This window comes from Pecten maximus, chromosome 1, assembly GCF_902652985.1.
Source record: "Pecten maximus chromosome 1, xPecMax1.1, whole genome shotgun sequence".
NCBI lineage: Eukaryota > Metazoa > Mollusca > Bivalvia > Pectinida > Pectinidae > Pecten > Pecten maximus.
The window spans coordinates 25,292,889-25,305,662 of NC_047015.1; the positions used below are offsets into that span (position 1 = coordinate 25,292,889).

The 12,774-nt window shown below is 33.3% G+C and overlaps 1 long non-coding RNA gene across 2 annotated transcripts; it reads right to left on the reverse strand.

Moving 5' to 3' along the window:
- Positions 1-177: 177 nt before the first annotated feature.
- On the reverse strand, positions 178-12,063 carry LOC117328632. Of its 2 annotated transcripts, XR_004532994.1 has the most exons (9): positions 11,802-12,063; positions 11,450-11,484; positions 11,001-11,063; positions 9,406-9,840; positions 9,012-9,085; positions 8,536-8,654; positions 6,316-6,415; positions 5,871-5,976; positions 178-192 (listed from the first exon to the last, which is right to left on the reverse strand). It is a non-coding gene; the product is annotated as an uncharacterized LOC117328632 (long non-coding RNA). The 2 variants fall into 2 exon arrangements; XR_004532993.1 differs by lacking the exon at positions 11,802-12,063 and having other exon boundaries at positions 11,450-11,721.
- Between the last annotated feature and the right edge of the window lie 711 nt (positions 12,064-12,774).

Sequence of the window (12,774 nt, forward strand, 5' to 3'; positions counted from 1 at the left end):
AGAAAGGTCTTGTCATAAGGATCATAAATAAGTTGTATCCTCATTAGTATCGACACAGCAGCATAAAAACTTCAAAATACTTAAAACTTAAAATACCTCTATTTTTATCTAGATCTTACTGTCTAAGCCTTACCTGAAGGACATGGCACTCATGCTTGTGATGCAGCCAAAGCGTGGATCTCGCACATCTTACTGTTGAGAGAAATAAAACTGAAATTAGCACAGAGTAGTAAAGGCTGGTCATGAGAACAAAGGCAAACTACTAACTACTATGCTTTTCTCTTTGTTTACTAATCATTTGATCAAAATCTTCATGGAATAAAGTTGTAACAAACTTCAACTGACAAAATCAACAATTGTATTTTCCTCATCAGACTCAATATTCAAAGGGAACCTACAGGCGAAGTTTGAAACGTATGACACCAGTCCTTCAATTGTCAAAATCAAAGAAATAATGATAGCAAGTCGTCTAGGGTAATATTAACTGGACAACATACAGCCATCCCATACCGAAATAAAGCACACTAAAGTATACTTTTATGCTACTTTAAGTATACACTTTTTCCTACTTTTTTGAAAAAGTACCAAAAAAGTATACTTTTTTTGTACTTTTCTGGACTTAGAAATTTTTCAGAGTACTTTTTCTGTACTAAATTTGGACTCTGAAATTTCTCAGAGTACTTTTTTTGTACTTTTCTGGACTTAGAAACTTTTCAGGGTACTTTTTCTGTACTTTATTTGGACTCTGAAATTTTTCAGAGTACTTTTTTTGTATTTATTCTGGACTTAGAAATTTTTCAGGGTACTTTTTCTGTACTTTATTTGGACTCTGAAATTTTTCAGAGTACTTTTTTTGTGCTAAAATCTGACTTAGAATTTTTTTGAAAGATTGTGAAAATATGGATGTACTTTTTTCCTACTTTTTTGGGACTTAGAATTTTTCAGCTAATGCCATTGTGCTTTTTTTGTACTTATTATGGACTTAGAATATTTTCAGACATTGCGAGGGGTTATAGCATATTAATATTTTCAAAATTAAATCTGACTTTTTCAGTCGACTACAAATCTAAGACTAAAAAAATAATACCCAGGATTAACCACAACAAATATCTATCAAATAAGATACAGAAAATTATCATTTAGTAATATCAAATGTTTTTGATCTCGTTTTTTGTTGTTTTTTTTTTTTTCTTTTTTTATGATGAATGTTACTATACGTTCATGTGACGAACGTCAAAACTTAGCTCTATAAAAATTTTGTTTCAGATCGTTCTTTGAAGTTACAGTATTTTGGCTTTAATTATAAACTCTTTAACGGAGTTTAAAATATTTCGTTTATCCAAACGTTAACCTCTACCAGATCGGGGATCACTCTACGAACACACATGTGCCCGTGCCCGTGCCTGTAATACGCTTTTAATTCATTCAAATGAAATTAAAATCACCTGCTCTTTGTCTGCATATCATATACTTGCTGGATATACGTGGTTTTAAGATTACATCTGATAATTGCACCCGAAATCACGTCGTGTTCTGTCAAAATATTCACCGATATACTCATATAAACATGTGTAATACTGATATAGTCACTCGGACGCTTCTTTGTAAAACGTATATTGAAGTCAAGCGCTGTGATGATCTCGATCTCGATATGGCTTGACTGACAACAAACAGGCATGATCAAGGAACAATATTCCGGTATTTAAATCAGAATTACATCGCATTCATTGAAATGGTGAAAGTGAACACAAAAATAAAAAAATTTAATTTGTCTGATATTTATTTAGCAAGATCGTACGATAATTCGGACAACGACACAATATGTAGCTGTACTCTAATCTGTTGTAGAATGATCTCGTAGGAGTGTTGTGTGTACAAATAAAATACTCTATTGTATACAAATACCAAGATCTATCATAAATATTTTTATTGATATAGTAGACGGCTTGAATAACTGCAACACCAAGATCGATCAAAAATATTTCAACTGTTTTAAACTAAATCTTGAAACCTGTGTGTTAAGCTAACAAAGCGATCAGGATATATGCTTAACGTCGTACCGAAAGTTAATTTCACCCGTGGTGTTAATTAATATAAGCGACAGTCGACTGTAATGGCAAATCATACCTAGCTTTATTGTTTATTGGAGTTACCTGTGTACCTCCCGTCTCACCTGTACACATATTGCCCCTCTTAGACTAAGTCTTATGCCCACGGCGTTAATTATAACAATTTATATTGTCAAGCTTGACTGCCTTTCACTACGATCAGATCACAGGTGCCTACCCTCATTTAAACAAAACATCCGGATTACATAACAGGTACTGACGAGGCTTATACCTGTGTCAGATTACCATCGGTCGGTTCACCTATGACCTCGGGGCCGTGATCTCGTTTGTTTACTTCGTTTTACGGAATCTACCGACATTTGACGAGTTCGCTTCGTGCGATCATTTTGTGCAATGTGCAAGCTTTAAATGCTGAAGTAGTAAAACCAAAAGTATGGAACAATAGAGGTTAAGGAAGTAGAATATAAAAAAACAAGTAATAAAAGAATGAAATCGATACAGTAGATCTCCGACAAAACTTTTTTTTTTATCCCATGATGCAACAAACAGCGAGATTTTAGCGGGAAGTCTGATAGCCATGTTTGAATATCACAGATATCGCGACCAGGTAAGTTTACAATTTTATTATTTAAATCTATTTCGTCTTCTGCACGTTCCTACATCGTTTCACATTATATAGGTGAATAGGGGCCTACACATGTTAATATTAATACTTGATTACTTCGTGTTTCAGGGTTTTCATAATGAATTCATCACCGATTACAGTTTACACGGCCCGAGTTTAATTAACAAAGAACTGCTATATCCACGTGTGTTTCAATCGTAAGTATTCAATTTACAGATTTATGCTACCATACGCCTGGGATTTTATAAGCATCCTGATTGATAGCACCCAAATATTGAGAACAAGAAGAATTTTATTTCTTTATTGACGAACTTCGACGTAGTTATATTGCATTTTTATTTCTGTCATGTAACAGTAAATTCGTAATATCTTTACTACATATTTCATGCATTTTGACAAATTTCCAATTAATTTTTATGACTTCGTTTTTCAATGGAATTTATTGAAATTTCACTTACATATAAAGAATTATTTGCTTATTCATCTGATAATATTTACAGAATTTTTTGTACTTGATTTCAAGAGATATTGCATAAAATTTCAAAAAAAATAGCAATGACATTTTTAAGTTAGAATATAAGAACGAAAGTAACGTCACATTTCGGGCAACATGTGTATATCTATTTTAGGGAATATATGTAAAAATATCGGTAAATGAGCTAATAATTGTCTACTATAGTATATGGAATTTGAAGAAAATACATTCAAAAACGAAGTCAATAAAATCCATTGAAAATTTGTTGTATGTCATGATCATGATCAATTCACAAAAAAATGATCTCAAGAAATGATTGAATAAAAAAAATCTGTGTTTTGGAGTATTTTGATAGTTAGTTGCATAATTTAAGATGAAACAAACTGTCAGAGAATTCTGGAGTAGCTTGATTTTTATTAAAGTACTTATCCTTATAATTAAAAGTTTTATGTTGTAGCTTTAAACTTGTATACCTGTGGCTAGCTTTTCTTGATAAAAAGACTTCCTAGCAGACATGCATGTAATAAATGACAGTAAAGTGATCAGGTGCATATATAAGTAAAATTATCTACATTTTTATATTAAACAAATCTTCACAATTATTCTAAGTTTTGATATAAAAAATATTTTAAAATTTTCTCTTTCTTCCAACAGATTATGCAGTACATTCTGAAGTGAGGGAAAGCTTAAAGATATTGCATTGTGGTCCGAATTGAGGGCAATGATTCGCATAAAGCAAAAAAGGAATGAAGAGAATCAGACATTTTATTTTTCGAATTCACGCTTACTTGGATTTGACCAGTTTAAGCAAGCAACATTATGCATATACCATACTTCATTGTATTCAGTATGCATTTATGCATTGTTTTTTATTTGCATGTTTTTGTTGTGTTTCCTCAAGAGGAATTATGATTCGACAATTTTTACAAATGTTATTGCCCTTTTTATTTAGAATAGTATATTTTTTTGTCTGGATCTCCTACATACACATGATATAAAATTGTGTTTTCCTGCTTGAAAAAAATATTAGAATAATTTATCAAAAGTTATTGCCCTTATACATAGATGTCCATCTGTAAATCCTTAACCTCACCCTTAAACAAATTTCGAGCTTATTAGATCAAGACTTTGCTATGGTATGAAATTATACTCAGTGGAATTGTGATTGGATAACTAATCTTGTATTTCAATGTTTGTTTTCACTTGATACAATTGTGCATTTCTCTTAGGAATGGGACTGATGTATGTATTGTTTAAGCATGCAGTATTCTCATTTAAGCTTATCTCCTATATTTTCAGAACTAATTTCCTACACCATTAAATTAAGTCCCTTTTTTTGGTTATTTTTTCCTACTTTTTCAGTACTTTTTTTATACTTTTTCAGTACAAATTTCCTACTTTTTTAGTACTATTTTCCTACTTTTCTAGTACTTTTTTCCTACTTTTCCACTACTTTTTCAGTACTAATTTCCTACCTTATTGGTACTTTTTTCCTACTTTTTCAGTCCTAATTTCCTTCTTTTCAATACCATTTTCCTACTTTTTTGATACTTTTTCAGTACAAATTTCCTACTTTTTTAGTACTATTTTCCTACTTTTCTAGTACTTTTTTCCTACTTTTCCACTACTTTTTCAGTACTACTTTCCTACCTGATTGGTACTTTTTTCCTACTTTTTCAGTACTAATTTCCTGCTTTTTCTGTACCATTTTCATACTTTTTTTGTACTGTTGTACTTTTTTTGTACTTTATGGACTTACCTGTAAAAGTACTAAAAAAGTATAAAAGCACAAAAAAAGTACACCATCAATTTGGCCCTGTGCACTTTATACTATTATTGTACTTTTAATGTACTTTTTCTGTACTATATTTGTGCTTTTTCTGTACTTAATGAAAACAATAAAATGTACTAAAGGTATACTTTTGTTAGACTTTTTTTGTACTTTAGTACTTTTTTTGACTCAATTTGGAACCGTGTTGGAATATCGGTTCCAAATTGAGTCAAAAAAAGCATACTTTTTCTATGCTTTTTTAGTACTTTTTTCCCATACTTTTTTTGTACTTTATTTCGGTGTGGGATGGCAATATTAACAAGATATCCTATAGACACACCCAGGACAATATTAACAGGACAGCCACATCAAATATTAACTGGATAACAGACAGCCACACCAAATACTAACTGGATAACAAACAGCCACATTAAATATTAACTGGATAGCGATCAGCCACACCAAATATTAACTGGAGAGCGAACAGCCACATCAAATATTAACTGGATAACAGACAGCCACACCAAATATTAACTGGAGAGCGAACAGCCACACCAAATATAAACTTGGTAACGAACAGCCACACCAAATATTAACTGGATAACGAACAGCCACACCAAATATTAATTGGATAACAGACAGCCACACCAAATATTAATTGGATAACGAACAGCCACACCATATATTAATTGGATAACAGACAGCCACACCAAATATTAACTGGAGAGCGAACAGCCACACCAAATATAAACTTGGTAACGAACAGCCACACCAAATATAAACTTGATAACAAACATCCACATACTAACCAATTCAAACTGAACAATCTTAAAAGATGGCTATACCTCAACTAGGTAACTTGTATGAAATGGAAACTAGGATTTAATTTGCTGTGTATAATTCTACTACAATATTTCATTAGAGCCTTACCTTGCCATATGGACATGCCCTGCTCTACAGAGACTATAGTCCTGCCACTATGTCCCACCCGTAGGATCTTGGTGACCTGATCCTATTGGACTGCCCCACACTGAATCTGGAACAAGAATTTTACTGTGCTCACATCAATAACATCAAAACAATTCCACCATTTAACAATTCAGTACATGGCTAATTTTGATTTTCATTTCTAAATAATATGAATGAAACAATGCAAGAACAAAGAGCCATTTACACCTTAAAATAATGTAACTCGTTGCTAAAATGTATACTATTACAGAAACAGTTATTACTTGCCGAAGTTTGATGTTTAATGAGATCAATCACCATATAATCAGTATCAAATAGAAACATTACACATGGCATTGTATAACTGTTCCTCACTCTAACATGGACTAAAAAAATAGATTTCCTTAATTGTATGTATACTACTTACATCAAGTGTGCAAAGCAGTTAGCTTTCGGAGACCGACAGGGGCTCCAGCACCACATCCAGGTGCTTGGGCTTGCTCTGGACCTATCCATCAGCCTGATGGCTGGAATTAGAAATGGTAATTTTAACAATACAAACCAACTCAACGACACATTGACAATTATTATAGCATTGCACTCAACAGTTCATCAAATTGTTTTATAAGACTTTTAAAACGTAATCTTCATTGGGCAGAGGAAAATCTTTCTGAAAGCCACTTAAATCACCAATTTCACAGGAATTGCCAAAGTAAAATACAGGACAAAAACTGCTAAACTTAACTGGAGATTTAGTTTTGTAAACAGAAACAAGTTAATCTGTACAGCATTTGTTGGATATGAAATTCACAAAATGCTACCTCCAGAGAAAAAACATTTTCAATCAAACAGAAGATTTGTCCTACATTTAAATACTGCTTGTAAGAGTTATCCCCCCTGTGAGCACAGAATATTTGGATATGACTCCCAAGAAAATGTTATAAAATGCACAAAAATGAGATTACGGGGAGATAACTCCCTTTTACATGGTAACAAGTTATTTTTGTTTCTATATATGGTATCAGGGCTGCCAACTCACACACGGGAGACGAAAAACTCATGTAAAAACGTCCCTAAAATGTCCCTTCTCACGTTGAAGCAATCCTCACGTAACGTGAGGTACAAATCTCACACATCGATTAAGTTTTCTCAAGTCGCCTCACGCGAAGCCATGAAATCGACAACTTTAGCTTGGGACTGTTCAAAGGGGAATAACTCTTACAGTTTTTGTAAAGATTACACCAGGCGTCGCGCTTCACATCCGGTCGGTAGCGACGGAAGCACCTTCGGAGAGCTGACTTCTAAATGTGATAACTAAGCTTAGGCCTACAAAAATAGTGAGTAATATTCACATTCTCAGTTTATAACTGAACAATCCCTTTGATATTTCGTGAAATATGCCGTCGCCTAAAAGGAAAAAGATCGATATCTGGTCCACTAAGGCTAAGCTCGCCAAGTTCAAAGAATCGCTATGGGGAAAAAAATCACGATTGGTTTTCTAAACGTGTTTTCGTAAAGTAAAGTAGCATGCCTATTGCAAGTTGTTTAAAGCCAAGTTTTCGATCAGATCAAGCGTAGTATGTGATATAAAACGCCACATTTTGTCAGTTGGCATTGAGTTTGTTTTTCAGGTAAAGGTTTATATAATTACCACAGCTAAAAATTAAACTCTTGACAGATGATAATTCATAAGTAATCACATTTTATTTTTACTTTTGCAAGACTGTCGGGGTAATTCTATATGGCAGTGACGGACAAAATGATTGCAAAGTTCCCCCTGCATGATCCTTCTTTGACATGGATTTTTTGGTACCTAGCCATAGAGCTATATACTTTATATTATCTACTAGAAATTAAATCCAAAAATCTCAAACGCCTACATGATATAAATAGAACAGTTATCCATTGCTTCAAAACATTTTACAATCTTAACCCTAAAACTATTGAATAAAACTATTAATAATCAACTTACAAAAACTATTGGAAACTTTAGTTCTTTAAGTTCTATAACTGGCAGCTAGATTACATATAATGTCACCAAGGATAGAAGGATTCACTTGAGGAAATTATTGACTATCAGCTTGCTCCAAAGGCGGAGATTTCAAAGCAAGAAGATATATTAAATAAATGGCTTAAATATCTGTTAATGTTTGATATTTTTTCTACAACATTTAATCAAATAATAAAACGCCGTGATGCCGTAACGTCGTAAAAAAAGTCTCACACATTGCAAGAGCCCAATGTGGGAGATCTCCAACATTGGGCTACTTACAGGTTGGCAACCCTGATGGTATGGTAATGTCTTTATTCTTCCATAATCTAATATCTATCATAATCTGTTGCTGCAAGAAAGGTTATGATAATATTGCTCTTTGAAATAAAAATGCCTAAAAAATAAACTCTTACATAAGTGTTTTTCAACTAAAACTATATTCTACATGTAACTATCAAAAACATGCAAAGCAAACAAACATTCTTTAAATAATCATTAATTTGAAGTCATCATCCCCCCCTATCTATAATCATAAGGGTTATATCCTAATCTAAACATTTATAATAATTCATAATTAAAATATTTATAATAATTTGGGGCAAATATATTTTAACCAGATATATATATTTATCATAGGTGAAGAGGAGTATGTACCTTAGATCCAGGCAACCACAGCTTTATGGAATAAACAGATTACTGCCACTCTGTCCATCCTTAAGGTCTTTATCGCCTTGTTGACAAAGATCCTTTGATGACTGGCTCTACACTGCTCCCTAAAAACAGAAATTGAATGGATTAGGGTTGGTAATCTTGACCATTCTAAATATTATCTAAAAAAAGACTTCACACTTTCACCAAAAAAAGTCACATTTATACAGAAAATTTTGTATCTTGTGCTGAAATTATTAATGTGTCCCAAATGTAATCATTACAAAATACTAAATAAACAGCTAGTACTATTTTCTCTCAATATTGCTAGACATGACCTTTCACAATTATGTTATGTAGTAAGAATTGATCTTGTCCTAGACCAAATCTGTTACCAAAATACTACTGTCTAATTACAAACTATGAAATCGTAACCATTGTAATATTGTCTTTCAAATTATTTATTATACTGCTATTTATACCGCTAGTGTGAGCACAGTCAGCTTTCCGAGACCTGGCAGGGCTCCTGATGCCACCTCTAGGCACGTCCCCCGTTCTGAAAATAGCAAAGATAACATGTTTATGTATTTAGCAATGTTTTTTGTCTCATAAAAGGAATTATAAAACATCAGAATATAAAGTGGAATTTTTGATTTGTTTGAATTTTAACAAAAGTGTTAAAATTACTGAATAATTTTCCATCTATTAAATAGATTGGAAGAGAATATTATGAAATATTAATTATAATAAATATGACATTAACATCTTTTTATTACCTCCCTTGACGGAGGGGCTTGCTGTTCAACAGATTGGAATAGAGAAAATTATAACGAAAAATTAACTATAATAAAAATTGTAGTAAGATCTGTTCATTACCTCCCTTGACCGAGGGGCTTGCTTTTCTGTCAGACAGAATAAGTTGACCCTTCACCCCAATCAGACTTTCCAACACCGGAGTATCTTTTGCTACAAGAGACTTATTGCAGAACAACTACCCTTACCCGCCCCAATTACAACAGAATTTAACCCCGAAATATCAGTGATAAAGTACTAGAACCTAGACAGCCACATGCCCCCCTTAGGGTCCATCATGGAGGGGATCATGATTTCGCCTAACATGCAGCCGTAAAGGCCTAGCACCTCATCAATGATATTTCCTGGCTTAAAAACTACTGCAAAAAAAACGAGAAGTGGTGCTGAACTGAAATAAATCTATTGAGCTCCAGATACCACCAGCACCAGATCACCCAACCAGAGCTAGGAGTACCACCTATCCTGACCAGGATCTCGTCCTTTTGCCTGTGGACAGTCCTATCAAGGAAACATAAATGGTCTGGGTTTACGAAGTGTTTATCCGGAATAGAACATTGACTAGGCCCAACTATTGCGGGCATTTTTAACTTCTGCAATACTATTACAATTTTGGAAAATACTGATTGACTATAGTGATATACCAGAGTGTTTTTCTGGATATTTTGGGGAAAATTCAATTTGCCAAACTGGGAAACTTTTAGTGCAAACGGGTAATAAATTGGGAATTTTTTTAACCCAACCACACTCATCAAATGGTTAAGCTTTACGGAACTGTGACAGCATGGTCGAGATTGTGTTCTTTTTGATAAAGCATTACTGCGACATAGATTGATCACTTTCGGAATCCTCAGATGTGACAACACCACATATGAAGCACATCCCGAGGTATTCCAACTGTGATTTGGTGCGAAAAACTTTATAAAAAACGAAACTGGGATTTTTTTTTTCCGGATTTGAAAAGTCGTCGTAATTGGAAATTTTCAAGTTTTTGGGAAAAAATAATGTTTAAACGAATTGGGAATGGGATTGTTTGGCGCACTCAGTTATATAGGCAGGAAAAACACTGAACCATCACTATAGCATTGCAATTTACTAATGGAAACTTACCAGAGATTAACATGGCAATTCACTGTTTGTTCAATTTTATTTACTTAAAAAGTGCTTTGATGCTAACACATTAAAGTACCAGTATGTGGTTTTGTTTTTTAAGAATCTGAAATGTCCCCTACTCAGCAACTGGTGACCAGTATTTAATTTTAAAGAGATGGACAGGGTGCACGATTTAAAACAAAACTGAACATTGTTTGATGCAAATTGGCTACAAAGAAGTCCGAGGAACAAGAACATTGAAAATTTAGCTATACACAGTAACTATGACCTTTATACTTATGGCAATCTAGAAAAAATATCTAACAGAAATCTAAGGTCAATACGTAGGTCGTAGTGACCTACTTTGGTACACGAAATTGCCTCACCTAGGTCAAGCCATACCCTAAATTAATGAAGTTCCAACAAGTTTAAGAAATTGAACCCATTTTTTTATGTAGGTCAAAGTTCAAAATACCTTATCAACAAGATTCAAACACCAAAATACCTAGTATAATCAAAATGCCAGTCTAAGAAACAAAATTAACAAGTAGCAATACAAATATATCTACCTGATGGTCTGGGGTCAGTTGGCTTTGACATTGGCCTCAGGACGGCAGGGCCTAATGTCCATCCTGAAAAAAATAATACACTTGATTAATCTCTAATCTAAGTAAAATTTAAATCTTTCATTCTCTGACAATTTATATATACAATCTGTTATTTTCTAATCTTAAAATGATTACTTTCTAAAAATATGGGGTTAAAGTAAAAACGTAAAATTGTAGCAAACTGAAAATCGAAATAGCATAGTACAATAAAGAAATAGCCCTGTAATTATTTTATAAATAAAAAGCTCTATAACCCTTTTATTTTAACAAATGACCTTAGACTGTACTAGTAATTGCTTCAAGAAAGAGTACTGAACCAAAGTATCCCTTTATAAATTGATAATACAAATTTATGACCCTACAGATTTGTCCAAGATGATATTTTGAAACAAAATAATTAAAATACCTACCAGTACCATTGACAGACTTCCGCCCCGTCATGGACCTGCAAAAATTAAAGGCCAATTAGTGATGTTAAGAATTACAATTGAATAGCTTGTCATCAGACTAAATTAACCCAACTTGTAATTCATAATTTGTTAATAAAAATATACGTATTTGTGCAGGGCGCGGGTAATTGACAGTGGGGGTGCCCTTATTAAGATTAGTTATTCTGAAGTTTTATGAAACAAACTATACCTTATAGCAGAATACACAAGGCTGTGGAAACGATAAAATATTTAAAAAAAAAAAAATTTTAATATAAAAATATTCCAGATGAAAATATCTATTCATTGTCATATATTAAGCTTAAAAAATCACTTGAATATTCCTGTAAACTTGTAAACCATGACAGCTGATCTTTAGACCAGAGAACGTGTTCCACCATTCATGTTCAAATGGAATTCTTTGTTTTCTATTTATAGACACAGGTGATTTCCCAGATCATATCAGACGTTTTCTTTGACCCAATAATTGATTTACAATGTATTTTTACTAGCTTTCTGTCCTGAACAGGTTATTTATCAACAAGAATACTTTTACTTCAAATAAAGATGGGAAGTTATTTGTGTGTTTGGTTGCTCTTTGCACCGACATGTCATCGGTAGAAATACCAGAGACATATATACAGAGAGATTAGTAACATCGCTATTTCACCGTACACATAGTGGCTCCCTTTATTCGTGACCACTCAAGCATATCCCTTATCGAGAGCGTCCTGTCTCCTATCAAACACACGCGAGCGCAGGTAAATCGGGCTATGCGCATGTGTGTATCGTAGTATTGGAACTTATTCGACATGTTCTGGTTAATCCGCCATTACGTCAGACCAAAACATCGTCATTTTAAATACACACAGAAAGCACATCGTTTTATTTTGGCCACTACAAAAGTTACCACATTAACCAAAAACTATCAAACTTATGGGATATAGTCGTATTGATCATGCATATTGTTGTCATTTATCCGTATTTTCGAAAATCCATTGGGTCCTATTCGACATGTCCAAGTTTTGTAATTAAGCAGCCATTACGTCCGACCAAAACATCGTCAATTTTAAACGCACACAAAAAGCACATTGTTTTATCTAGTCCACTACAAAAGTTACTACATTAACCAAAAACTATCATACTTATGGAATGTGGTCTTGATTATCATGCACATTGTTGTCATTTATCCGTATTCTCGAAAACCCCATAGGGACTTTTCGAAAATTGGAGATTCCCGCCGATCTTTCCTGCGTTGTGCTTGACTTTCATACTCAAAATACAAACACTTGGACAGCAAATTGTGA